This window comes from Mesoplodon densirostris, chromosome 3 (assembly GCF_025265405.1).
Source record: "Mesoplodon densirostris isolate mMesDen1 chromosome 3, mMesDen1 primary haplotype, whole genome shotgun sequence".
NCBI classification, from domain to species: Eukaryota; Metazoa; Chordata; class Mammalia; order Artiodactyla; family Ziphiidae; genus Mesoplodon; species Mesoplodon densirostris.
Window position 1 is genome coordinate 157,980,834 of NC_082663.1, and position 27,915 is coordinate 158,008,748.

A 27,915-nucleotide genomic window follows, 5' to 3' on the forward strand; every position below is an offset into this window, starting at 1 on the left:
CTGGCAGAAACGATGTGCCGGAGCTGCCTTACAGCTGTAGAAATCGAGCTCTGCAAGCGAGAAGCAGTGCATTGCCCTCCCCTCTGCATAGAAAGAGTTGAGCCCAACAGTTTGTTCTGTGTTGTGTGGCTCGGAAAACAAACAGGGGACTCACAGCGCACACGCTCTCCCACAGAAGGGAATTCACATACGCGACTCTATGAGGCCGACGGAAAGCCGCAGAGGAGTTAAAGCACTCTATCGAGTCAGGGTTCATGGAGATGGCTGCACACAAAACCTTGCTGATAGGAAACACTCGTGCTTACCTAGAGGCTAGGGCTCACGTTTACTTCGCACTTTAGCTAGGGCAAGCGTGGGATGAGCTCCCAGCAAGGCACTGGAGACCAGCTGGTTTCATAGGAGAAACTCTCTTTGTTCACTGAGGCATTCCTAGAGGTGGCTAGAAGATGGGTAGCGTCAATGTCTTTCAGTCAGCCTGGAGGCCGCCACTATCTACCTTTCAAATGGGGAAAATAATGCCTCTTTCCAGGCTTCTCAACTACAAACTGGAGCACCCAGCACATACACCTATCTTCTCTGACAACCCCCAAGGGAGACCCTTGGAACACACGTCGGCCTTCTGCGATGAAACTTTTGGATGCAGTGTGCGCTGCATGTGGTGAACGGCATAATCCTCTAAATGCCCTCAGTAGGCCTAGGTGACTTTGGATGTTCCAGATGCCTAGCAATGCTCAGAGTAAATCTCTACTTTCTTTCGGGCTGGACCTAAAGTCCAGTTTCCACGTCACTCCGAGAGACGTCGAGCAGGAGTCCCCCAACTGAATTGGAGCCCCGGGGGTTTCTTTCAGGGCAGCGTAGCTTTCCATAACGTGGCAGACGCACACGGAACGAAAGCCTGCCAAGAACCACGGTCCTGCGGCTGCTTCAGAGCTGTGGAACGCTAGCCATTGAGAACACCTTCGTTCCCGGCCCTTTCAGCTGCATAGTGAGGGATGTTCCCAGAGCTGTGTATCCCTTGCTTGTGCACAGAAGGCCTTGGGCACACAGCGCACTTCCTTGGAAAGAAGTGCCCACGTGAGAGTCTTGAGCTCTATGAGGCCTACTAATGCTAAAGCCGTCCCTTGACTAAGAAGACTTCCTGGAAACTGGTGCACTCTTACCTCTGGTAATGGGAAAATGTGCACCGTACCTCGAGACTAGAGGTCACGTTTAGTTGGCACTTGAGCGACAGTATGCTCCTGGGGTGAGCTCCCAGGAAGGAATCGCAAGCACCTGGTTTCTTGGGGAAAAACTCACTGCCCCTCAGAGGCATCTGTGGGGTGAATAGTACCCTGGTGGTGGGGTTTCCAGGCGGCTTGGAAGCTGCAACGAAGTTGCTTTGCAAAGGGGGAACGTCGGGCTTCTCACACATTCTCCAGTTGCCAACTGGACCCCAGAGCGCATTGACCAGCACTCTCTGACTGACTACTGGAGACTTTCAGCCACACTGGGCCTTTCTAGGATCACACTTGGTTGGACGCGGGGTGTTTTGCGTGCCATGAATATAGTATTACCCGCTTAATGACTGAGTCAGGCCTAGGTGACTTTGGATCGTCCAAATGCCTCACAATTGTACCGGTTTTTCTGTACTTTCTGTCAGGCTGGACCTACAGTGTACCTGGCGTCACACTAGAGAGATGAGAGGTAAGAGTTGCCAGGACGCACTTTAGGCTCAGGGATTCTCTCAGTGCCCTTCAGAGGGCCTCCACAGAGGGAGAGGCACGTTGAATGTGATACTGGCAGGAACGTTGTGCCGGAGCTGCCTTACAGCTGTAGATATCGAGCTCTGCAAGCGAGAAGCAGTGCATTGCCCTCCCCTCTGCATAGAGAGAGTTGAGCCCAACAGTTTGTTCTGTGTTGTGTGGCTCGGAAAACAAACAGGGGACTCACAGCGCACACGCTCTCCCACAGAAGGGAATTCACATACGCGACTCTCTGAGGCCGACGGAAAGCCGCAGAGGAGTTAAAGCACTCTATCGAGTCAGGGTTCATGGAGATGGCTGCACACAAAACCTTGCTGATAGGCAACACTCGTGCTTACCTTGAGGCTATGGCTCACGTTTACTTCGCACTTTAGCTAGGGCAAGCGTGGGATGAGCTCCCAGCAATGCACTGGAGACCACCTGGTTTCATAGGAGAAACTCTCTTTCTTCACTGAGGCATTGCTAGAGGTGGCTAGAAGACGGGTAGCGGCAATGTCTTTCAGTCAGCCTGGAGGCCGGCACTATCTACCTTTCAAATGGGGAAAATACTGCCTCTTTCCGGGCTTCTCAACTACAAACTGGACCACCCAGCACATACACCTATCTTCTCTGACAACCCCCAAGGGAGACCCTTGGAACACACGTCGGCCTTCTGCGATGAAACTTTTGGATGCAGTGTGTGCTGCATGTGGTGAATGGCATAATCCTCTAAATGCCCTCAGTAGGCCTAGGTGACTTTGGATGTTCCAGATGCCTAGCAATGCTCAGAGTAAATCTCTACTTTCTTTCGGGCTGGACCTAAAGTCCAGTTTCCACGTCACTCCGAGAGACGTCGAGCAGGAGTCCCCCAACTGAATTGGAGCCCCGGGGGTTTCTTTCAGGGCAGCGTAGCTTTCCATAACGTGGCAGACGCACACGGAACGAAAGCCTGCCAAGAACCGCGGTCCTGAGGCTGCTTCAGAGCTGTGGAACGCTAGCCATAGAGAACACCTTCGTTCCCGACACTTTCAGCTGCATAGTGAGGGATGTTCCCAGAGCTGTGTATCCCTTGCTTGTGCACAGAAGGCTTTGGGCACACAGCGCACTTCCTTGGAAAGAAGTGCCCACGTGAGAGTCTTGAGCGCTGTGAGGCCTACTAATGCTAAAGCCGTCCATTGACTAAGAAGACTTCCTGGAAACTGGTGCACACCTACCTCTGGTAATGGGAAAATGTGCACCTTACCTCGAGACTAGAGGTCACGTTTAGTTGGCACTTGAGCGACAGTATGCTCCTTGGGTGAGCTCCCAGGAAGGAATCGCAAGCACCTGGTTTCTTGGGGAAAAACTCACTGCCCCTCAGAGGCATCTGTGGGGTGAATAGTACCCTTGGTGGTGGGGTTTCCAGGCGGCTTGGAAGCTGCAACGAAGTTGCTTTGCAAAGGGGGAACGTCGGGCTTCTCCCACATTCTCCAGTTGCCAACTGGACCCCAGAGCGCATTGACCAGCACTCTCTGACTGACTACTGGAGACTTTCAGCCACACTGGGCCTTTCTAGGATCACACTTGGTTGGACGTGCGGTGTTTTGCGTGCCATGAATATAGCATTACCCGCTTAAAGACTGAGTCAGGCCTAGGTGACTTTGGATCGTCCAAATGCCTCACAATTGTCCCGGTTTTTCTGTACTTTCTGTCAGGCTGGACCTACAGTGTACCTGGCGTCACACTAGAGAGATGACAGGTAAGAGTTGCCAGGACGCACTTTAGGCTCAGGGATTCTCTCAGTGCCCTTCAGAGGGCCTCCACAGAGGGAGAGCCCCATTGACTGTGATACTGGCAGAAACGATGTGCCGGAGCTGCCTTACAGCTGTAGAAATCGAGCTCTGCAAGCGAGAAGCAGTGCTTTGCCCTCCCCTCTGCATAGAAAGAGTTGAGCCCAACAGTTTGTTCTGTGTTGTGTGGCTCGGAAAACAAACAGGGGACTCACAGCGCACACGCTCTCCCACAGAAGGGAATTCACATACGCGACTCTCTGAGGCCGACGGAAAGCCGCAGAGGAGTTAAAGCACTCTATCGAGTCAGGGTTCATGGAGATGGCTGCACACAAAACCTTGCTGATAGGCAACACTCGTGCTTACCTTGAGGCTATGGCTCACGTTTACTTCGCACTTTAGCTAGGGCAAGCGTGGGATGAGCTCCCAGCAATGCACTGGAGACCACCTGGTTTCATAGGAGAAACTCTCTTTCTTCACTGAGGCATTCCTAGAGGTGGCTAGAAGACAGGTAGCGGCAATGTCTTTCAGTCAGCCTGGAGGCCGCCACGATCTACCTTTCAGATGGGGAAAATACTGCCCCTTTCCAGGCTTCTCAACTACAAACTGGACCACCCAGCACATACACCTATCTTCTCTGACAACCCCCAAGGGAGACCCTTGGAACACACGACTGCCTTCTGCGATGAAACTTTTGGATGCAGTGTGCGCTGCATGTGGTGAACGGCATAATCCTCTAAATGCCCTCAGTAGGCCTAGGTGACTTTGGATGTTCCAAATGCCTAGCAATGCTTAGAGTAAATCTCTACTTTCTTTCGGCCTGGACCTAAAGTCCAGTTTCCACGTCACTCCGAGAGACGTCGAGCAGGAGTCCCCCAACTGAATTGGAGCCCCGGGGGTTTCTTTCAGGGCAGCGTAGCTTTCCATAACGTGGCAGACGCACACGGAACGAAAGCCTGCCAAGAACCGCGGTCCTGCGGCTGCTTCAGAGCTGTGGAACGCTAGCCATAGAGAACACCTTCGTTCCCGACACTTTCAGCTGCATAGTGAGGGATGTTCCCAGAGCTGTGTATCCCTTGCTTGTGCACAGAAGGCTTTGGGCACACAGCGCACTTCCTTGGAAAGAAGTGCCCACGTGAGAGTCTTGAGCACTGTGAGGCCTACTAATGCTAAAGCCGTCCATTGACTAAGAAGACTTCCTGGAAACTGGTGCACACCTACCTCTGGTAATGGGAAAATGTGCACCTTACCTCGAGACTAGAGGTCACGTTTAGTTGGCACTTGAGCGACAGTATGCTCCTTGGGTGAGCTCCCAGGAAGGAATCGCAAGCACCTGGTTTCTTGGGGAAAAACTCACTGCCCCTCAGAGGCATCTGTGGGGTGAATAGTACCCTGGTGGTGGGGTTTTCAGGCGGCTTGGAAGCTGCAACGAAGTTGCTTTGCAAAGGGGGAACGTCGGGCTTCTCCCACATTCTCCAGTTGCCAACTGGACCCCAGAGCGCATTGACCAGCACTCTCTGACTGACTACTGGAGACTTTCAGCCACACTGGGCCTTTCTAGGATCACACTTGGTTGGACGTGCGGTGTTTTGCGTGCCATGAATATAGCATTACCCGCTTAATGACTGAGTCAGGCCTAGGTGACTTTGGATCGTCCAAATGCCTCACAATTGTACCGGTTTTTCTGTACTTTCTGTCAGGCTGGACCTACAGTGTACCTGGCGTCACACTAGAGAGATGACAGGTAAGAGTTGCCAGGACGCACTTTAGGCTCAGGGATTCTCTCAGTGCCCTTCAGAGGGCCTCCACAGAGGGAGAGCCCCGTTGACTGTGATACTGGCAGGAACGTTGTGCCGGAGCTGCCTTACAGCTGTAGAAATCGAGCTCTGCAAGCGAGAAGCAGTGCATTGCCCTCCCCTCTGCATAGAAAGAGTTGAGCCCAACAGTTTGTTCTGTGTTGTGTGGCTCGGAAAACAAACAGGGGACTCACAGCGCACACGCTCTCCCACAGAAGGGAATTCACATACGCGACTCTCTGAGGCCGACGGAAAGCCGCAGAGGAGTTAAAGCACTCTATCGAGTCAGGGTTCATGGAGATGGCTGCACACAAAACCTTGCTGATAGGAAACACTCGTGCTTACCTTGAGGCTAGGGCTCACATTTACTTCACACTTTAGCTAGGGCAAGCGTGGGATGAGCTCCCAACAAGGCACTGGAGACCACCTGGTTTCATAGGAGAAACTCTCTTTCTTCACTGAGGCATTCCTAGAGGTGGCTAGAAGACGGGTAGCGGCAATGTCTTTCAGTCAGCCTGGAGGCCGCCACGATCTACCTTTCAGATGGGGAAAATACTGCCCCTTTCCAGGCTTCTCAACTACAAACTGGACCACCCAGCACATACACCTATCTTCTCTGACAACCCCCAAGGGAGACCCTTGGAACACACGACTGCCTTCTGCGATGAAACTTTTGGATGCAGTGTGCGCTGCATGTGGTGAACGGCATAATCCTCTAAATGCCCTCAGTAGGCCTAGGTGACTTTGGATGTTCCAAATGCCTAGCAATGCTTAGAGTAAATCTCTACTTTCTTTCGGGCTGGACCTAAAGTCCAGTTTCCACGTCACTCCGAGAGACGTCGAGCAGGAGTCCCCCAACTGAATTGGAGCCCCGGGGGTTTCTTTCAGGGCAGCGTAGCTTTCCATAACGTGGCAGACGCACACGGAACGAAAGCCTGCCAAGAACCACGGTCCTGCGGCTGCTTCAGAGCTGTGCAACGCTAGCCATTGAGAACACCTTCGTTCCCGGCCCTTTCAGCTGCATAGTGAGGGATGTTCCCAGAGCTGTGTATCCCTTGCTTGTGCTCAGAAGGCCTTGGGCACACAGCGCACTTCCTTGGAAAGAAGTGCCCACGTGAGAGTCTTGAGCGCTGTGAGGCCTACTAATGCTAAAGCCATCCATTGACTAAGAAGACTTCCTAGAAACTGGTGCACACCTACCTCTGGTAATGGGAAAATGTGCACCGTACCTCGAGACTAGAGGTCACGTTTAGTTGGCACTTGAGCGACAGTATGCTCCTGGGGTGAGCTCCCAGGAAGGAATCGCAAGCACCTGGTTTCTTGGGGAAAAACTCACTGCCCCTCAGAGGCATCTGTGGGGTGAATAGTACCCTGCTGGTGGGGTTTTCAGGCGGCTTGGAAGCTGCAACGAAGTTGCTTTGCAAAGGGGGAACGTCGGGCTTCTCACACATTCTCCAGTTGCCAACTGGACCCCAGAGCGCATTGACCAGCACTCTCTGACTGACTACTGGAGACTTTCAGCCACACTGGGCCTTTCTAGGATCACACTTGGTTGGACGTGCGGTGTTTTGCATGCCATGAATATAGCATTACCCGCTTAATGACTGAGTCAGGCCTAGGTGACTTTGGATCGTCCAAATGCCTCACAATTGTACCGGTTTTTCTGTACTTTCTGTCAGGCTGGACCTACAGTGTACCTGGCGTCACACTAGAGAGATGACAGGTAAGAGTTGCCAGGACGCACTTTAGGCTCAGGGATTCTCTCAGTGCCCTTCAGAGGGCCTCCACAGAGGGAGAGGCACGTTGAATGTGATACTGGCAGGAACGTTGTGCCGGAGCTGCCTTACAGCTGTAGAAATCGAGCTCTGCAAGCGAGAAGCAGTGCATTGCCCTCCCCTCTGCATAGAAAGAGTTGAGCCCAACAGTTTGTTCTGTGTTGTGTGGCTCGGAAAACAAACAGGGGACTCACAGCGCACACGCTCTCCCACAGAAGGGAATTCACATACGCGACTCTCTGAGGCCGACGAAAAGCCGAAGAGGAGTTAAAGCACTCTATCGAGTCAGGGTTCATGGAGATGGCTGCACACAAAACCTTGCTGATAGGAAACACTCGTGCTTACCTTGAGGCTAGGGCTCACGTTTACTTCGCACTTTAGCTAGGGCAAGCGTGGGATGAGCTCCCAGCAAGGCACTGGAGACCACCTGGTTTCATAGGAGAAACTCTCTTTCTTCACTGAGGCATTCCTAGAGGTGGCTAGAAGACGGGTAGCGGCAATGTCTTTCAGTCAGCCTGGAGGCCGCCACTATCTACCTTTCAAATGGGGAAAATACTGCCTCTTTCCAGGCTTCTCAACTACAAACTGGACCACCCAGCACATACACCTATCTTCTCTGAGAACCCCCAAGGGAGACCCTTGGAACACACGTCGGCCTTCTGCAATGAAACTTTGGGATTCAGTGTGCGCTGCATGTGGTGAACGGCATAATCCTCTAAATGCCCTCAGTAGGCCTAGGTGACTTTGGATGTTCCAAATGCCTAGCAATGCTCAGAGTAAATCTCTACTTTCTTTCGGGCCGGACCTAAAGTCCAGTTTCCACGTCACTCCGAGAGACGTCGAGCAGGAGTCCCCCAACTGAATTGGAGCCCCGGGGGTTTCTTTCAGGGCAGCGTAGCTTTCCATAACGTGGCAGACGCACACGGAACGAAAGCCTGCCAAGAACCGCGGTCCTGCGGCTGCTTCAGAGCTGTGGAACGCTAGCCATAGAGAACACCTTCGTTCCCGACCCTTTCAGCTGCATAGTGAGGGATGTTCCCAGAGCTGTGTATCCCTTGCTTGTGCTCAGAAGGCTTTGGGCACACAGCGCACTTCCTTGGAAAGAAGTGCCCACGTGAGAGTCTTGAGCGCTGTGAGGCCTACTAATGCTAAAGCCGTCCATTGACTAAGAAGACTTCCTGGAAACTGGTGCACACCTATCTCTGGTAATGGGAAAATGTGCACCTTACCTCGAGACTAGAGGTCACGTTTAGTTGGCACTTGAGCGACAGTATGCTCCTGGGGTGAGCTCCCAGGAAGGAATCGCAAGCACCTGGTTTCTTGGGGAAAAACTCACTGCCCCTCAGAGGCATCTGTGGGGTGAATAGTACCATGGTGGTGGGGTTTTCAGGCGGCTTGGAAGCTGCAACGAAGTTGCTTTGCAAAGGGGGAACGTCGGGCTTCTCCCACATTCTACAGTTGCCAACTGGACCCCAGAGCGCATTGACCAGCACTCTCTGACTGACTACTGGAAACTTTCAGCCACACTGGGCCTTTCTAGGATCACACTTGTTTGGACGCGGGGTGTTTTGCGTGCCATGAATATAGAATTACCCGCTTAATGACTGAGTCAGGCCTAGGTGACTTTGGATCATCCAAATGCCTCACAATTGTACCGGTTTTTCTGTACTTTCAGTCAGGCTGGACCTACAGTGTACCTGGCGTCACACTAGAGAGATGACAGGTAAGAGTTGCCAGGACGAACTTTAGGCTCAGGGATTCTCTCAGTGCCCTTCAGAGGGCCTCCACAGAGGGAGAGCCCCGTTGACTGTGATACTGGCAGAAACGATGTGCCGGAGCTGCCTTACAGCTGTAGAAATCGAGCTCTGCAAGCGAGAAGCAGTGGATTGCCCTCCCTTCTGCATAGAAAGAGTTGAGCCCAACAGTTTGTTCTGTGTTGTGTGGCTCGGAAAACAAACAGGGGAGTTACAGCGCACACGCTCTCCCACAGAAGGGAATTCACATACGCGACTCTCTGAGGCCGACGGAAAGCCGCAGAGGAGTTAAAGCACTCTATCGAGTCAGGGTTCATGGAGATGGCTGCACACAAAACCTTGCTGATAGGAAACACTCGTGCTTACCTTGAGGCTATGGCTCACATTTACTTCGCACTTTAGCTAGGGCAAGCGTGGGATGAGCTCCCAGCAAGGCACTGGAGACCACCTGCTTTCAGAGGGGAAACTCTCTTTCTTCACTGAGGCATTCCTAGAGGTGGCTAGAAGACGGGCAGAGGCAATGTCTTTCAGTCAGCCTGGAGGCCCCCACAATCTACCTTTCAAATGGGGAAAATACTGCCCCTTTCCAGGCTTCTCAACTACAAACTGGACCACCCAGCACATACACCTATCTTCTCTGACAACCCCCAAGGGAGACCGTTGGAACACACGTCGGCCTTCTGCGATGAAACTTTTGGATGCAGTGTGCGCTGCATGTGGTGAACGGCATAATCCTCTAAATGCCCTCAGTAGGCCTAGGTGACTTTGGATGTTACAAATGCCTAGCAATGCTCAGAGTAAATCTCTACTTTCTTTCGGGCTGGACCTAAAGTCCAGTTTCCACGTCACTCCGAGAGACGTCGAGCAGGAGTCCCCCAACTGAATTGGAGCCCCGGGGGTTTCTTTCAGGGCAGCGTAGCTTTCCATAACGTGACAGACGCACACGGAACGAAAGCCTGCCAAGAACCGCGGTCCTGAGGCTGCTTCAGAGCTGTGGAACGCTAGCCATAGAGAACACCTTCGTTCCCGACCCTTTCAGCTGCATAGTGAGGGATGTTCCCAGAGCTGTGTATCCCTTGCTTGTGCACAGAAGGCTTTGGGCACACAGCGCACTTCCTTGGAAAGAAGTGCCCACGTGAGATTCTTGAGCGCTGTGAGGCCTACTAATGCTAAAGCCGTCCATTGACTAAGAAGACTTCCTGGAAACTGGTGCACACCTACCTCTGGTAATGGGAAAATGTGAACCTTACCTCGAGACTAGAGGTCACGTTTAGTTGGCACTTGAGCGACAGTAGGCTCTTGGGGTGAGCTCCCAGGAAGGAATCGCAAGCACCTGGTTTCTTGGGGAAAAACTCACTGCCCCTCAGAGGCATCGGTGGGGTGAATAGTACCCTGGTGGTGGGGTTTTCAGGCGGCTTGGAAGCTGCAACGAAGTTGCTTTGCAAAGGGGGAATGTCGGGCTTCTCCCACATTCTACAGTTGCCAACTGGACCCCAGAGCGCATTGACCAGCACTCTCTGACTTACTACTGGAAACTTTCAGCCACACTGAGCATTTCTAGGATCACACTTGGTTGGACGTGGGGTGTTTTGCGTGCCATGAATATAGCATTACCCGCTTAATGACTGAGTCAGGCCTAGGTGACTTTGGATCGTCCAAATGCCTCACAATTGTACCGGTTTTTCTGTACTTTCTGTCAGGCTGGACCTACAGTGTACCTGGCGTCACACTAGAGAGATGACAGGTAAGAGTTGCCAGGACGCACTTTAGGGTCAGGGATTCTCTCAGTGCCCTTCAGAGGGCCTCCACAAATGGAGAGCCCCATTGACTGTGATACTGGCAGGAACTTTGTGCCGGAGCTGCCTTAAAGCTGTAGAAATCGAGCTCTGCAAGCGAGAAGCAGTGCATTGCCCTCCCCTCTGCATAGAAAGAGTTGAGCCCAACAGTTTGTTCTGTGTTGTGTGGCTCGGAAAACAAACAGGGGACTCACAGTGCACACGCTCTCCCACAGAAGGGAATTCACATACGCGACTCTCTGAGGTCGACGGAAAGCCGCAGAGGAGTTAAAGCACTCTATCGAGTCAGGGTTCATGGAGATGGCTGCACACAAAACCTTGCTGATAGGAAACACTCGTGCTTACCTTGAGGCTAGTGCTCACGTTTACTTCGCACTTTAGCTAGGGCAAGCGTGGGATGAGCTCCCAGCAAGGCACTGGAGACCACCTGGTTTCATAGGAGAAACTCTCTTTGTTCACTGAGGCATTCCTAGAGGTGGCTAAAAGACGGGTAGCGGCAATGTCTTTCAGTCAGCCTGGAGGCCGCCACTATCTACCTTTCAAATGGGCAAAATATTGCCCCTTTCCAGGCTTCTCAACTACAAACTGGACCACCCAGCACATACACCTCTCTTCTCTGACAACCACCAAGGGAGACCCTTGGAACACACGTCGGCCTTCTGCGATGAAACTTTTGGATGCAGTGTGCGCTGCATGTGGTGAACGGCATAATCCTCTAAATGCCCTCAGTAGGCCTAGGTGACTTTGGATGTTCCAGATGCCTAGCAATGCTCTGAGTAAATCTCTACTTTCTTTCGGGCTGGACCTAAAGTCCAGTTTCCACGTCACTCCGAGAGACGTCGAGCAGGAGTCCCCCAACTGAATTGGAGCCCCGGGGGTTTCTTTCAGGGCAGCGTAGCTTTCCATAACGTGGCAGACGCACACGGAACGAAAGCCTGCCAAGAACCGCGGTCCTGCGGCTGCTTCAGAGCTGTGGAACGCTAGCCATAGAGAACACCTTCGTTCCCGACACTTTCAGCTGCATAGTGAGGGATGTTCCCAGAACTGTGTATCCCTTGCTTGTGCTCAGAAGGCTTTGGGCACACAGCACACTTCCTTGGAAAGAAGTGCCCAGGTGAGAGTCTTGAGCGCTGTGAGACCTACTAATGCTAAAGCCGTCCATTGACTAAGAAGACTTCCTGGAAACTGGTGCACACCTACCTCTGGTAAAGGGAAAATGTGCACCTTACCTCGAGACTAGAGGTCACGTTTAGTTGCACTTGAGCGACAGTATGCTCCTTGGGTGAGCTCCCAGGAAGGAATCGCAAGCACCTGGTTTCTTGGGGAAAAACTCACTGCTCCTCAGAGGCATCTGCGGGGTGAATAGTACCCTGGTGGTGGGGTTTCCAGGTGGCTTGGAAGCTGCAACGAAGTTGCTTTGCAAAGGGGGAATGTCGGGCTTCTCCCACATTCTCCAGTTGCCAACTGGACCCCACAGCGCATTGACCAGCACTCTCTGACTGACTACTGGAGACTTTCAGCCACACTGGGCCTTTCTAGGATCACACTTGGTTGGACGCGGGGTGTTTTGCGTGCCATGAATATAGCATTACCCGCTTAATGACTGAGTCAGGCCTAGGTGACTTTGGATCGTCCAAATGCCTCACAATTGTCCCGGTTTTTCTGTACTTTCTGTCAGGCTGGACCTACAGTGTACCTGGCGTCACACTAGAGAGATGACAGGTAAGAGTTGCCAGGACGCACTTTAGGCTCAGGGATTCTCTCAGTGCCCTTCAGAGGGCCTCCACAGAGGGAGAGCCCCGTTGACTGTGATACTGGCAGGAACGTGGTGCCGGAGCTGCCTTACAGCTGTAGAAATCAAGCTCTGCAAGCGAGAAGCAGTGCATTGCCCTCCCTTCTGCATAGAAAGAGTTGAGCCCAACAGTTTGTTCTGTGTTGTGTGGCTCGGAAAACAAACAGGGGAGTTACAGCGCACACGCTCTCCCACAGAAGGGAATTCACATACGCGACTCTCTGAGGCCGACGGAAAGTCGCAGAGGAGTTAAAGCACTCTATCGAGTCAGGGTTCATGGAGATGGCTGCACACAAAACCTTGCTGATAGGAAACACTCGTGCTTACCTTGAGGCTAGGGCTCACGTTTACTTCGCACTTTAGCTAGGGCAAGCGTAGGATGAGCTCCCAGCAAGGCACTGGAGACCACCTGCTTTCAGAGGAGAAACTCTCTTTCTTCACTGAGGCATTCCTAGAGGTGGCTAGAAGACGGGTAGAGGCAATGTCTTTCAGTCAGCCTGGAGGCCGCCACTATCTACCTTTCAAATGGGGAAAATACTGCCCTTTTCCAGGCTTCTCAACTACAAACTGGACCACCCAGCACATACACCTATCTTCTCTGACAACCCCCAAGGGAGACCCTTGGAACACACGTCGGCCTTCTGCGATGAAACTTTTGGATGCAGTGTGCGCTGCATGTGGTGAACGGCATAATCCTCTAAATGCCCTCTGTAGGCCTAGGTGACTTTGGATGTTCCAGATGCCTAGCAATGCTCAGAGTAAATCTCTACTTTCTTTCGGGCTGGACCTAAAGTCCAGTTTCCACGTCACTCCGAGAGACGTCGAGCAGGAGTCCCCCAACTGAATTGGAGCCCCGGGGGTTTCTTTCAGGGCAGCGTAGATTTCCATAACGTGGCAGACGCACACGGAATGAAAGCCTGCCAAGAACCGCGGTCCAGAGGCTGCTTCAGAGCTGTGGAACGCTAGCCATAGAGAACACCTTCGTTCCCGGCACTTTCAGCTGCATAGTGAGGGATGTTCCCAGAGCTGTGTATCCCTTGCTTGTGCTCAGAAGGCCTTTGGCACACAGCACACTTCCTTGGAAAGAAGTGCCCACGTGAGAGTCTTGAGCACTGTGAGGCCTACTAATGCTAAAGCGGTCCATTGACTAAGAAGACTTCCTGGAAACTGGTGCACACCTACCTCTGGTAATGGGAAAATGTGCACCTTACCTCGAGACTAGAGGTCACGTTTAGTTGGCACTTGAGCGACAGTATGCTCCTGGGGTGAGCTCCCAGGAAGGAAGCGCAAGCACTTGGTTTCTTGGGGAAAAACTCACTGCTCCTCAGAGGCATCTGTGGGGTGAATAGTACCCTGGTGGTGGGTTTTCCAGGCGGCTTGGAAGCTGCAACGAAGTTGCTTTGCAAAGGGGGAACGTCGGGCTTCTCCCACATTCTCCATTTGCCAACTTGACCCCAGAGCGCATTGACCAGCACTCTCTGACTGACTACTGGAGACTTTCAGCCACACTGGGCCTTTCGAGGATCACACTTGGTTGGACGCGGGGTGTTTTGCGTGCCATGAATATAGCATTACCCGCTTAATGACTGAGTCAGGCCTAAGTGACTTTGGATCGTCCAAATGCCTCACAATTGTCCCGGTTTTTCTGTACTTTCTGTCAGGCTGGACCTACAGTGTACCTGGCGTCACACTAGAGAGATGACAGGTAAGAGTTGCCAGGACGCACTTTAGGCTCAGGGATTCTCTCAGTGCCCTTCAGAGGGCCTCCACAGAGGGAGAGCCCCGTTGACTGTGATACTGGCAGGAACGTGGTGCCGGAGCTGCAATACAGCTGTAGAAATCAAGCTCTGCAAGCGAGAAGCAGTGCATTGCCCTCCCTTCTGCATAGAAAGAGTTGAGCCCAACAGTTTGTTCTGTGTTGTGTGGCTCGGAAAACAAACAGGGGAGTTACAGCGCACACGCTCTCCCACAGAAGGGAATTCACATACGCGACTCTCTGAGGCCGACGGAATATCGCAGAGGAGTTAAAGCACTCTATCGAGTCAGGGTTCATGGAGATGGCTGCACACAAAACCTTGCTGATAGGAAACACTCGTGCTTACCTTGAGGCTAGGGCTCACGTTTACTTCGCACTTTAGCTAGGGCAAGCGTGGGATGAGCTCCCAGCAATGCACTGGAGACCAGCTGGTTTCATAGGAGAAACTCTCTTTCTTCACTGAGGCATTCCTAGAGGTGGCTAGAAGACGGGTAGCGGCAATGTCTTTCAGTCAGCCTGGAGGCCGGCACTATCTACCTTTCAAATGGGGAAAATACTGCCCCTTTCCAGGCTTCTCAACTACAAACTGGACCACCCAGCACATACACCTATCTTCTCTGACAACCCCCAAGGGAGACCCTTGGAACACACGTCGGCCTTCTGCGATGAAACTTTTGGATGCAGTGTGTGCTGCATGTGGTGAATGGCATAATCCTCTAAATGCCCTCAGTAGGCCTAGGTGACTTTGGATGTTCCAGATGCCTAGCAATGCTCAGAGTAAATCTCTACTTTCTTTCGGGCTGGACCTAAAGTCCAGTTTCCACGTCACTCCGAGAGACGTCGAGCAGGAGTCCCCCAACTGAATTGGAGCCCCGGGGGTTTCTTTCAGGGCAGCGTAGCTTTCCATAACGTGGCAGACGCACACGGAACGAAAGCCTGCCAAGAACCGCGGTCCTGAGGCTGCTTCAGAGCTGTGGAACGCTAGCCATAGAGAACACCTTCGTTCCTGACACTTTCAGCTGCATAGTGAGGGATGTTCCCAGAGCTGTGTATCCCTTGCTTGTGCACAGAAGGCTTTGGGCACACAGCGCACTTCCTTGGAAAGAAGTGCCCACGTGAGAGTCTTGAGTGCTGTGAGGCCTACTAATGCTAAAGCCGTCCATTGACTAAGAAGACTTCCTGGAAACTGGTGCACACCTACCTCTGGTAATGGGAAAATGTGCACCTTACCTCGAGACTAGAGGTCACGTTTAGTTGGCACTTGAGCGACAGTATGCTCCTTGGGTGAGCTCCCAGGAAGGAATCGCAAGCACCTGGTTTCTTGGGGAAAAACTCACTGCCCCTCAGAGGCATCTGTGGGGTGAATAGTACCCTTGGTGGTGGGGTTTCCAGGCGGCTTGGAAGCTGCAACGAAGTTGCTTTGCAAAGGGGGAACGTCGGGCTTCTCCCACATTCTACAGTTGACAACTGGACCCCAGAGCGCATTGACCAGCACTCTCTGACTGACTACTGGAGACTTTCAGCCACACTGGGCCTTTCTAGGATCACACTTGTTTGGACGCGGGGTGTTTTGCGTGCCATGAATATAGAGTTACCCGCTTAATGACTGAGTCAGGCCTAGGTGACTTTGGATCGTCCAAATGCCTCACAATTGTACCGGTTTTTCTGTACTTTCTGTCAGGCTGGACCTACAGTGTACCTGGCGTCACACTAGATAGATGACAGGTAAGAGGTGCCAGGACGAACTTTAGGCTCAGGGATTCTCTCAGTGCCCTTCAGAGGGCCTCCACAGAGGGAGAGCCCCGTTGACTGTGATACTGGCAGAAACGATGTGCCGGAGCTGCCTTACAGCTGTAGAAATCGAGCTCTGCAAGCGAGAAGCAGTGCTTTGCCCTCCCCTCTGCATAGAAAGAGTTGAGCCCAACAGTTTGTTCTGTGTTGTGTGGCTCGGAAAACAAACAGGGGACTCACAGCGCACACGCTCTCCCACAGAAGGGAATTCACATACGCGACTCTCTGAGGCCGATGGAAAGCCGAAGAGGAGTTAAAGCACTCTATCGAGTCAGGGTTCATGGAGATGGCTGCACACAAAACCTTGCTGATAGGAAACACTCGTGCTTACCTTGAGGCTAGGGCTCACGTTTACTTCGCACTTTAGCTAGGGCAAGCGTGGGATGAGCTCCCAGCAAGGCACTGGAGACCACCTGGTTTCATAGGAGAAACTCTCTTTCTTCACTGAGGCATTCCTAGAGGTGGCTAGAAGACGGGTAGCGGCAATGTCTTTCAGTCAGCCTGGAGGCCGCCACTATCTACCTTTCAAATGGGGAAAATACTGCCTCTTTCCAGGCTTCTCAACTACAAACTGGACCACCCAGCACATACACCTATCTTCTCTGAGAACCCCCAAGAGAGACCCTTGGAACACACGTCGGCCTTCTGCAATGAAACTTTGGGATTCAGTGTGCGCTGCATGTGGTGAACGGCATAATCCTCTAAATGCCCTCAGTAGGCCTAGGTGACTTTGGATGTTCCAAATGCCTAGCAATGCTCAGAGTAAATCTCTACTTTCTTTCGGGCCGGACCTAAAGTCCAGTTTCTACGTCACTCCGAGAGACGTCGAGCAGGAGTCCCCCAACTGAATTGGAGCCCCGGGGGTTTCTTTCAGGGCAGCGTAGCTTTCCATAACGTGGCAGACGCACACGGAACGAAAGCCTGCCAAGAACCGCGGTCCTGCGGCTGCTTCAGAGCTGTGGAACGCTAGCCATAGAGAACACCTTCGTTCCCGACCCTTTCAGCTGCATAGTGAGGGATGTTCCCAGAGCTGTGTATCCCTTGCTTGTGCTCAGAAGGCTTTGGGCACACAGCGCACTTCCTTGGAAAGAAGTGCCCACGTGAGAGTCTTGAGCGCTGTGAGGCCTACTAATGCTAAAGCCGTCCATTGACTAAGAAGACTTCCTGGAAACTGGTGCACACCTACCTCTGGTAATGGGAAAATGTGCACCTTACCTCGAGACTAGAGGTCACGTTTAGTTGGCACTTGAGCGACAGTATGCTCCTGGGGTGAGCTCCCAGGAAGGAATCGCAAGCACCTGGTTTCTTGGGGAAAAACTCACTGCCCCTCAGAGGCATCTGTGGGGTGAATAGTACCATGGTGGTGGGGTTTTCAGGCGGCTTGGAAGCTGCAACAAAGTTGCTTTGCAAAGGGGGAACGTCGGGCTTCTCCCACATTCTACAGTTGCCAACTGGACCCCAGAGCGCATTGACCAGCACTCTCTGACTTACTACTGGAAACTTTCAGCCACACTGGGCATTTCTAGGATCACACTTGTTTGGACGCGGGGTGTTTTGCGTGCCATGAATATAGAATTACCCGCTTAATGACTGAGTCAGGCCTAGGTGACTTTGGATCATCCAAATGCCTCACAATTGTACCGGTTTTTCTGTACTTTCAGTCAGGCTGGACCTACAGTGTACCTGGCGTCACACTAGAGAGATGACAGGTAAGAGTTGCCAGGACGAACTTTAGGCTCAGGGATTCTCTCAGTGCCCTTCAGAGGGCCTCCACAGAGGGAGAGCCCCGTTGACTGTGATACTGGCAGAAACGATGTGCCGGAGCTGCCTTACAGCTGTAGAAATCGAGCTCTGCAAGCGAGAAGCAGTGGATTGCCCTCCCTTCTGCATAGAAAGAGTTGAGCCCAACAGTTTGTTCTGTGTTGTGTGGCTCGGAAAACAAACAGGGGAGTTACAGCGCACACGCTCTCCCACAGAAGGGAATTCACATACGCGACTCTCTGAGGCCGACGGAAAGCCGCAGAGGAGTTAAAGCACTCTATCGAGTCAGGGTTCATGGAGATGGCTGCACACAAAACCTTGCTGATAGGAAACACTCGTGCTTACCTTGAGGCTATGGCTCACATTTACTTCGCACTTTAGCTAGGGCAAGCGTGGGATGAGCTCCCAGCAAGGCACTGGAGACCACCTGCTTTCAGAGGGGAAACTCTCTTTCTTCACTGAGGCATTCCTAGAGTTGGCTAGAAGACGGGCAGAGGCAATGTCTTTCAGTCAGCCTGGAGGCCCCCACAATCTACCTTTCAAATGGGGAAAATACTGCCCCTTTCCAGGCTTCTCAACTACAAACTGGACCACCCAGCACATACACCTATCTTCTCTGACAACCCCCAAGGGAGACCGTTGGAACACACGTCGGCCTTCTGCGATGAAACTTTTGGATGCAGTGTGCGCTGCATGTGGTGAACGGCATAATCCTCTAAATGCCCTCAGTAGGCCTAGGTGACTTTGGATGTTACAAATGCCTAGCAATGCTCAGAGTAAATCTCTACTTTCTTTCGGGCTGGACCTAAAGTCCAGTTTCCACGTCACTCCGAGAGACGTCGAGCAGGAGTCCCCCAACTGAATTGGAGCCCCGGGGGTTTCTTTCAGGGCAGCGTAGCTTTCCATAACGTGACAGACGCACACGGAATGAAAGCCTGCCAAGAACCGCGGTCCTGAGGCTGCTTCAGAGCTGTGGAACGCTAGCCATAGAGAACACCTTCGTTCCCGACCCTTTCAGCTGCATAGTGAGGGATGTTCCCAGAGCTGTGTATCCCTTGCTTGTGCACAGAAGGCTTTGGGCACACAGCGCACTTCCTTGGAAAGAAGTGCCCACGTGAGATTCTTGAGCGCTGTGAGGCCTACTAATGCTAAAGCCGTCCATTGACTAAGAAGACTTCCTGGAAACTGGTGCACACCTACCTCTGGTAATGGGAAAATGTGCACCTTACCTCGAGACTAGAGGTCACGTTTAGTTGGCACTTGAGCGACAGTAGGCTCTTGGGGTGAGCTCCCAGGAAGGAATCGCAAGCACCTGGTTTCTTGGGGAAAAACTCACTGCCCCTCAGAGGCATCGGTGGGGTGAATAGTACCCTGGTGGTGGGGTTTTCAGGCGGCTTGGAAGCTGCAACGAAGTTGCTTTGCAAAGGGGGAATGTCGGGCTTCTCCCACATTCTACAGTTGCCAACTGGACCCCAGAGCTCATTGACCAGCACTCTCTGACTGACTACTGGAAACTTTCAGCCACACTGGGCATTTCTAGGATCACACTTGGTTGGACGCAGGGTGTTTTGCGTGCCATGAATATAGCATTACCCGCTTAATGACTGAGTCAGGCCTAGGTGACTTTGGATCGTCCAAATGCCTCACAATTGTACCGGTTTTTCTGTACTTTCTGTCAGGTTGGACCTACAGTGTACCTGGCGTCACACTAGAGAGATGACAGGTAAGAGTTGCCAGGACGCACTTTAGGGTCAGGGATTCTCTCAGTGCCCTTCAGAGGGCCTCCACAAATGGAGAGCCCCATTGACTGTGATACTGGCAGGAACGTTGTGCCGGAGCTGCCTTAAAGCTGTAGAAATCGAGCTCTGCAAGCGAGAAGCAGTGCATTGCCCTCCCCTCTGCATAGAAAGAGTTGAGCCCAACAGTTTGTTCTGTGTTGTGTGGCTCGGAAAACAAACAGGGGACTCACAGTGCACACGCTCTCCCACAGGAGGGAATTCACATACGCGACTCTCTGAGGTCGACGGAAAGCCGCAGAGGAGTTAAAGCACTCTATCGAGTCAGGGTTCATGGAGATGGCTGCACACAAAACCTTGCTGATAGGAAACACTCGTGCTTACCTTGAGGCTAGGGCTCACGTTTACTTCGCACTTTAGCTAGGGCAAGCGTGGGATGAGCTCCCAGCAAGGCACTGGAGACCACCTGGTTTCATAGGAGAAACTCTCTTTGTTCACTGAGGCATTCCTAGACGGGGCTAAAAGACGGGTAGCGGCAATGTCTTTCAGTCAGCCTGGAGGCCGCCACTATCTACCTTTCAAATGGGCAAAATATTGCCCCTTTCCAGGCTTCTCAACTACAAACTGGACCACCCAGCACATACACCTCTCTTCTCTGACAACCACCAAGGGAGACCCTTGGAACACACGTCGGCCTTCTGCGATGAAACTTTTGGATGCAGTGTGCGCTGCATGTGGTGAACGGCATAATCCTCTAAATGCCCTCAGTAGGCCTAGGTGACTTTGGATGTTCCAGATGCCTAGCAATGCTCTGAGTAAATCTCTACTTTCTTTCGGGCTGGACCTAAAGTCCAGTTTCCACGTCACTCCGAGAGACGTCGAGCAGGAGTCCCCCAACTGAATTGGAGCCCCGGGGGTTTCTTTCAGGGCAGCGTAGCTTTCCATAACGTGGCAGACGCACACGGAACGAAAGCCTGCCAAGAACCGCGGTCCTGCGGCTGCTTCAGAGCTGTGGAACGCTAGCCATAGAGAACACCTTCGTTCCCGACACTTTCAGCTGCATAGTGAGGGATGTTCCCAGAACTGTGTATCCCTTGCTTGTGCTCAGAAGGCTTTGGGCACACAGCACACTTCCTTGGAAAGAAGTGCCCAGGTGAGAGTCTTGAGCGCTGTGAGACCTACTAATGCTAAAGCCGTCCATTGACTAAGAAGACTTCCTGGAAACTGGTGCACACCTACCTCTGGTAAAGGGAAAATGTGCACCTTACCTCGAGACTAGAGGTCACGTTTAGTTGCACTTGAGCGACAGTATGCTCCTTGGGTGAGCTCCCAGGAAGGAATCGCAAGCACCTGGTTTCTTGGGGAAAAACTCACTGCTCCTCAGAGGCATCTGCGGGGTGAATAGTACCCTGGTGGTGGGGTTTCCAGGTGGCTTGGAAGCTGCAACGAAGTTGCTTTGCAAAGGGGGAATGTCGGGCTTCTCCCACATTCTCCAGTTGCCAACTGGACCCCAGAGCGCATTGACCAGCACTCTCTGACTGACTACTGGAGACTTTCAGCCACACTGGGCCTTTCTAGGATCACACTTGGTTGGACGCGGGGTGTTTTGCGTGCCATGAATATAGCATTACCCGCTTAATGACTGAGTCAGGCCTAGGTGACTTTGGATCGTCCAAATGCCTCACAATTGTCCCGGTTTTTCTGTACTTTCTGTCAGGCTGGACCTACAGTGTACCTGGCGTCACACTAGAGAGATGACAGGTAAGAGTTGCCAGGACGCACTTTAGGCTCAGGGATTCTCTCAGTGCCCTTCAGAGGGCCTCCACAGAGGGAGAGCCCCGTTGACTGTGATACTGGCAGGAACGTGGTGCCGGAGCTGCCTTACAGCTGTAGAAATCAAGCTCTGCAAGCGAGAAGCAGTGCATTGCCCTCCCTTCTGCATAGAAAGAGTTGAGCCCAACAGTTTGTTCTGTGTTGTGTGGCTCGGAAAACAAACAGGGGAGTTACAGCGCACACGCTCTCCCACAGAAGGGAATTCACATACGCGACTCTCTGAGGCCGACGGAAAGTCGCAGAGGAGTTAAAGCACTCTATCGAGTCAGGGTTCATGGAGATGGCTGCACACAAAACCTTGCTGATAGGAAACACTCGTGCTTACCTTGAGGCTAGGGCTCACGTTTACTTCGCACTTTAGCTAGGGCAAGCGTGGGATGAGCTCCCAGCAAGGCACTGGAGACCACCTGCTTTCAGAGGAGAAACTCTCTTTCTTCACTGAGGCATTCCTAGAGGTGGCTAGAAGACGGGTAGAGGCAATGTCTTTCAGTCAGCCTGGAGGCCGCCACTATCTACCTTTCAAATGGGGAAAATACTGCCCTTTTCCAGGCTTCTCAACTACAAACTGGACCACCCAGCACATACACCTATCTTCTCTGACAACCCCCAAGGGAGACCCTTGGAACACACGTCGGCCTTCTGCGATGAAACTTTTGGATGCAGTGTGCGCTGCATGTGGTGAACGGCATAATCCTCTAAATGCCCTCAGTAGGCCTAGGTGACTTTGGATGTTCCAGATGCCTAGCAATGCTCAGAGTAAATCTCTACTTTCTTTCGGGCTGGACCTAAAGTCCAGTTTCCACGTCACTCCGAGAGACGTCGAGCAGGAGTCCCCCAACTGAATTGGAGCCCCGGGGGTTTCTTTCAGGGCAGCGTAGCTTTCCATAACGTGGCAGACGCACACGGAATGAAAGCCTGCCAAGAACCGCGGTCCAGAGGCTGCTTCAGAGCTGTGGAACGCTAGCCATAGAGAACACCTTCGTTCCCGGCACTTTCAGCTGCATAGTGAGGGATGTTCCCAGAGCTGTGTATCCCTTGCTTGTGCTCAGAAGGCCTTTGTTACACAGCACACTTCCTTGGAAAGAAGTGCCCACGTGAGAGTCTTGAGCGCTGTGAAGCCTACTAATGCTAAAGCGGTCCATTGACTAAGAAGACTTCCTGGAAACTGGTGCACACCTACCTCTGGTAATGGGAAAATGTGCACCTTACCTCGAGACTAGAGGTCACGTTTAGTTGGCACTTGAGCGACAGTATGCTCCTGGGGTGAGCTCCCAGGAAGGAAGCGCAAGCACTTGGTTTCTTGGGGAAAAACTCACTGCTCCTCAGAGGCATCTGTGGGGTGAATAGTACCCTGGTGGTGGGTTTTCCAGGCGGCTTGGAAGCTGCAACGAAGTTGCTTTGCAAAGGGGGAACGTCGGGCTTCTCCCACATTCTCCATTTGCCAACTTGACCCCAGAGCGCATTGACCAGCACTCTCTGACTGACTACTGGAGACTTTCAGCCACACTGGGCCTTTCGAGGATCACACTTGGTTGGACGCGGGGTGTTTTGCGTGCCATGAATATAGCATTACCCGCTTAATGACTGAGTCAGGCCTAAGTGACTTTGGATCGTCCAAATGCCTCACAATTGTCCCGGTTTTTCTGTACTTTCTGTCAGGCTGGACCTACAGTGTACCTGGCGTCACACTAGAGAGATGACAGGTAAGAGTTGCCAGGACGCACTTTAGGCTCAGGGATTCTCTCAGTGCCCTTCAGAGGGCCTCCACAGAGGGAGAGCCCCGTTGACTGTGATACTGGCAGAAACGATGTGCCGGAGCTGCCTTACAGCTGTAGAAATCGAGCTCTGCAAGCGAGAAGCAGTGCATTGCCCTCCCCTCTGCATAGAAAGAGTTGAGCCCAACAGTTTGTTCTGTGTTGTGTGGCTCGGAAAACAAACAGGGGACTCACAGCGCACACGCTCTCCCACAGAAGGGAATTCACATACGCGACTCTCTGAGGCCGACGGAAAGCCGCAGAGGAGTTAAAGCACTCTATCGAGTCAGGGTTCATGGAGATGGCTGCACACAAAACCTTGCTGATAGGAAACACTCGTGCTTACCTTGAGGCTAGGGCTCTCGTTTACTTCGCACTTTAGCTAGGGCAAGCGTGGGATGAGATCCCAGCAAGGCACTGGAGACCAGCTGGTTTCATAGGAGAAACTCTCTTTTCACTGAGGCATTCTTAGAGGTGGCTAGAAGACGGGTAGCGGCAATGTCTTTCTGTCAGCCTGGAGGCCGCCACTATCTACCTTTCAAATGGGGAAAATACTGCCTCTTTCCAGGCTTCTCAAGTACAAACTGGACCACCCAGCACATACACCTATCTTCTCTGACAACCCCCAAGGGAGACCCTTGGAACACACGTCGGCCTTCTGTGATGAAACTTTTGGATGCAGTGTGCGCTGCATGTGGTGAACGGCATAATCCTCTAAATGCCCTCAGTAGGCCTAGGTGACTTTGGATGTTCCAAATACCTAGCAATGCTCAGAGTAAATCTCTACTTTCTTTCGGGCTGGACCTAAAGTCCAGTTTCCACGTCACTCCGAGAGACGTCGAGCAGGAGTCCCCCAACTGAATTGGAGCCCCGGGGGTTTCTTTCAGGGCAGCGTAGCTTTCCATAACGTGGCAGACGCACACGGAACGAAAGCCTGCCAAGAACCACGGTCCTGAGGCTGCTTCAGAGCTGTGGAACGCTAGCCATAGAGAACACCTTCGTTCCCGACACTTTCAGCTGCATAGTGAGGCATGTTCCCAGAGCTGTGTATCCCTTGCTTGTGCACAGAAGGCTTTGGGCACACAGCGCACTTCCTTGGAAAGAAGTGCCCACGTGAGAGTCTTGAGCGCTGTGAGGCCTACTAATGCTAAAGCCGTCCATTGACTAAGAAGACTTCCTGGAAACTGGTGCACACCTACCTCTGGTAATGGGAAAATGTGCACCTTACCTCGAGACTAGAGGTCACGTTTAGTTGGCACTTGAGCGACAGTATGCTCCTTGGGTGAGCTCCCAGGAAGGAATCGCAAGCACCTGGTTTCTTGAGGAAAAACTCACTTCCCCTCAGAGGCATCTGTGGGGTGAATAGTACCCTGGTGGTGGGGATTTCAGGCGGCTTGGAAGCTGCAACGAAGTTGCTTTGCAAAGGGGGAACGTCGGGCTTCTCCCACATTCTAGAGTTGCCAACTTGACCCCAGAGCTCATTGACCAGCACTCTCTGACTGACTACTGGAAACTTTCAGCCACACTGGGCATTTCTAGGATCACACTTGGTTGGACGCGGGGTGTTTTGCGTGCCATGAATATAGAATTACCCGCTTAATGACTGAGTCAGGCCTAGGTGACTTTGGATCGTCCAAATGCCTCACAATTGTACCGGTTTTTCTGTACTTTCTGTCAGGCTGGACCTACAGTGTACCTGGCGTCACACTAGAGAGATGACAGGTAAGAGTTGCCAGGACGCACTTTAGGCTCAGGGATTCTCTCAGTGCCCTTCAGAGGGCCTCCACAGAGGGAGAGCCCCGTTGACTGTGATACTGGCAGAAACGATGTGCCGGAGCTGCCTTACAGCTGTAGAAATCGAGCTCTGCAAGCGAGAAGCAGTGCATTGCCCTCCCCTCTGCATAGAAAGAGTTGAGCCCAACAGTTTGTTCTGTGTTGTGTGGCTCGGAAAACAAACAGGGGACTCACAGCGCACACGCTCTCCCACAGAAGGGAATTCACATACGCGACTCTCTGAGGCCGACGGAAAGTCGCAGAGGAGTTAAAGCACTCTATCGAGTCAGGGTTCATGGAGATGGCTGCACACAAAACCTTGCTGATAGGAAACACTCGTGCTTACCTTGAGGCTAGGGCTCACGTTTACTTCGCACTTTAGCTAGGGCAAGCGTGGGATGAGCTCCCAGCAAGGCACTGGAGACCACCTGCTTTCAGAGGAGAAACTCTCTTTCTTCACTGAGGCATTCCTAGAGGTGGCTAGAAGACGGGTAGAGGCAATGTCTTTCAGTCAGCCTGGAGGCCCCCACTATCTACCTTTCAAATGGGGAAAATACTGCCCCTTTCCAGGCTTCTCAACTACAAACTGGACCACCCAGCACATACACCTATCTTCTCTGACAACCCCCAAGGGAGACCCTTGGAACACACGTCGGCCTTCTGCGATGAAACTTTTGGATGCAGTGTGCGCTGCATGTGGTGAACGGCATAATCCTCTAAATGCCCTCAGTAGGCCTAGGTGACTTTGGATGTTCCAGATGCCTAGCAATGCTCAGAGTAAATCTCTACTTTCTTTCGGGCTGGACCTAAAGTCCAGTTTCCACGTCACTCCGAGAGACGTCGAGCAGGAGTCCCCCAACTGAATTAGAGCCCCGGGGGTTTCTTTCAGGGCAGCGTAGCTTTCCATAACGTGGCAGACGCACACGGAATGAAAGCCTGCCAAGAACCGCGGTCCAGAGGCTGCTTCAGAGCTGTGGAACGCTAGCCATAGAGAACACCTTCGTTCCCGGCACTTTCAGCTGCATAGTGAGGGATGTTCCCAGAGCTGTGTATCCCTTGCTTGTGCTCAGAAGGCCTTTGGCACACAGCACACTTCCTTGGAAAGAAGTGCCCACGTGAGAGTCTTGAGCACTGTGAGGCCTACTAATGCTAAAGCGGTCCATTGACTAAGAAGACTTCCTGGAAACTGGTGCACACCTACCTCTGGTAATGGGAAAATGTGCACCTTACCTCGAGACTAGAGGTCACGTTTAGTTGGCACTTGAGCGACAGTATGCTCCTGGGGTGAGCTCCCAGGAAGGAATCGCAAGCACCTGGTTTCTTGGGGAAAAACTCACTGCTCCTCAGAGGCATCTGTGGGGTGAATAGTACCCTGGTGGTGGGTTTTCCAGGCGGCTTGGAAGCTGCAACGAAGTTGCTTTGCAAAGGGGGAACGTCGGGCTTCTCCCACATTCTCCATTTGCCAACTTGACCCCAGAGCGCATTGACCAGCACTCTCTGACTGACTACTGGAGACTTTCAGCCACACTGGGCCTTTCTAGGATCACACTTGGTTGGACGCGGGGTGTTTTGCGTGCCATGAATATAGCATTACCCGCTTAATGACTGAGTCAGGCCTAAGTGACTTTGGATCGTCCAAATGCCTCACAATTGTCCCGGTTTTTCTGTACTTTCTGTCAGGCTGGACCTACAGTGTACCTGGCGTCACACTAGAGAGATGACAGGTAAGAGTTGCCAGGACGCACTTTAGGCTCAGGGATTCTCTCAGTGCCCTTCAGAGGGCCTCCACAGAGGGAGAGCCCCGTTGACTGTGATACTGGCAGAAACGATGTGCCGGAGCTGCCTTACAGCTGTAGAAATCGAGCTCTGAAAGCGAGAAGCAGTGCATTGCCCTCCCTTCTGCATAGAAAGAGTTGAGCCCAACAGTTTGTTCTGTGTTGTGTGGCTCGGAAAACAAACAGGGCAGTTACAGCGCACACGCTCTCCCACAGAAGGGAATTCACATACGCGACTCTCTGAGGCCGACAGAAAGCCGCAGAGGAGTTAAAGCACTCTATCGAGTCAGGGTTCATGGAGATGGCTGCACACAAAACCTGGCTGATAGGAAACACTCGTGCTTACCTTGAGGCTAGGGCTCACGTTTACTTCGCACTTTAGCTAGGGCAAGCGTGGGATGAGCTCCCAGCAAGGCACTGGAGACCACCTGCTTTCAGAGGAGAAACTCTCTTTCTTCACTGAGGCATTCCTAGAGGTGGCTAGAAGACGGGTAGAGGCAATGTCTTTCAGTCAGCCTGGAGGCCCCACTATCTACCTTTCAAATGGGGAAAATACTGCCCCTTTCCAGGCTTCTCAACTACAAACTGGACCACCCAGCACATACACCTATCTTCTCTGACAACCCCCAAGGGAGACCCTTGGAACACACGTCGGCCTTCTGCGATGAAACTTTTGGATGCAGTGTGCGCTGCATGTGGTGAACGGCATAATCCTCTAAATGCCCTCAGTAGGCCTAGGTGACTTTGGATGTTCCAGATGCCTAGCAATGCTCAGAGTAAATCTCTACTTTCTTTCGGGCTGGACCTAAAGTCCAGTTTCCACGTCACTCCGAGAGACGTCGAGCAGGAGTCCCCCAACTGAATTAGAGCCCCGGGGGTTTCTTTCAGGGCAGCGTAGCTTTCCATAACGTGGCAGACGCACACGGAATGAAAGCCTGCCAAGAACCGCGGTCCAGAGGCTGCTTCAGAGCTGTGGAACGCTAGCCATAGAGAACACCTTCGTTCCCGGCACTTTCAGCTGCATAGTGAGGGATGTTCCCAGAGCTGTGTATCCCTTGCTTGTGCTCAGAAGGCCTTTGGCACACAGCACACTTCCTTGGAAAGAAGTGCCCACGTGAGAGTCTTGAGCACTGTGAGGCCTACTAATGCTAAAGCGGTCCATTGACTAAGAAGACTTCCTGGAAACTGGTGCACACCTACCTCTGGTAATGGGAAAATGTGCACCTTACCTCGAGACTAGAGGTCACGTTTAGTTGGCACTTGAGCGACAGTATGCTCCTGGGGTGAGCTCCCAGGAAGGAATCGCAAGCACCTGGTTTCTTGGGGAAAAACT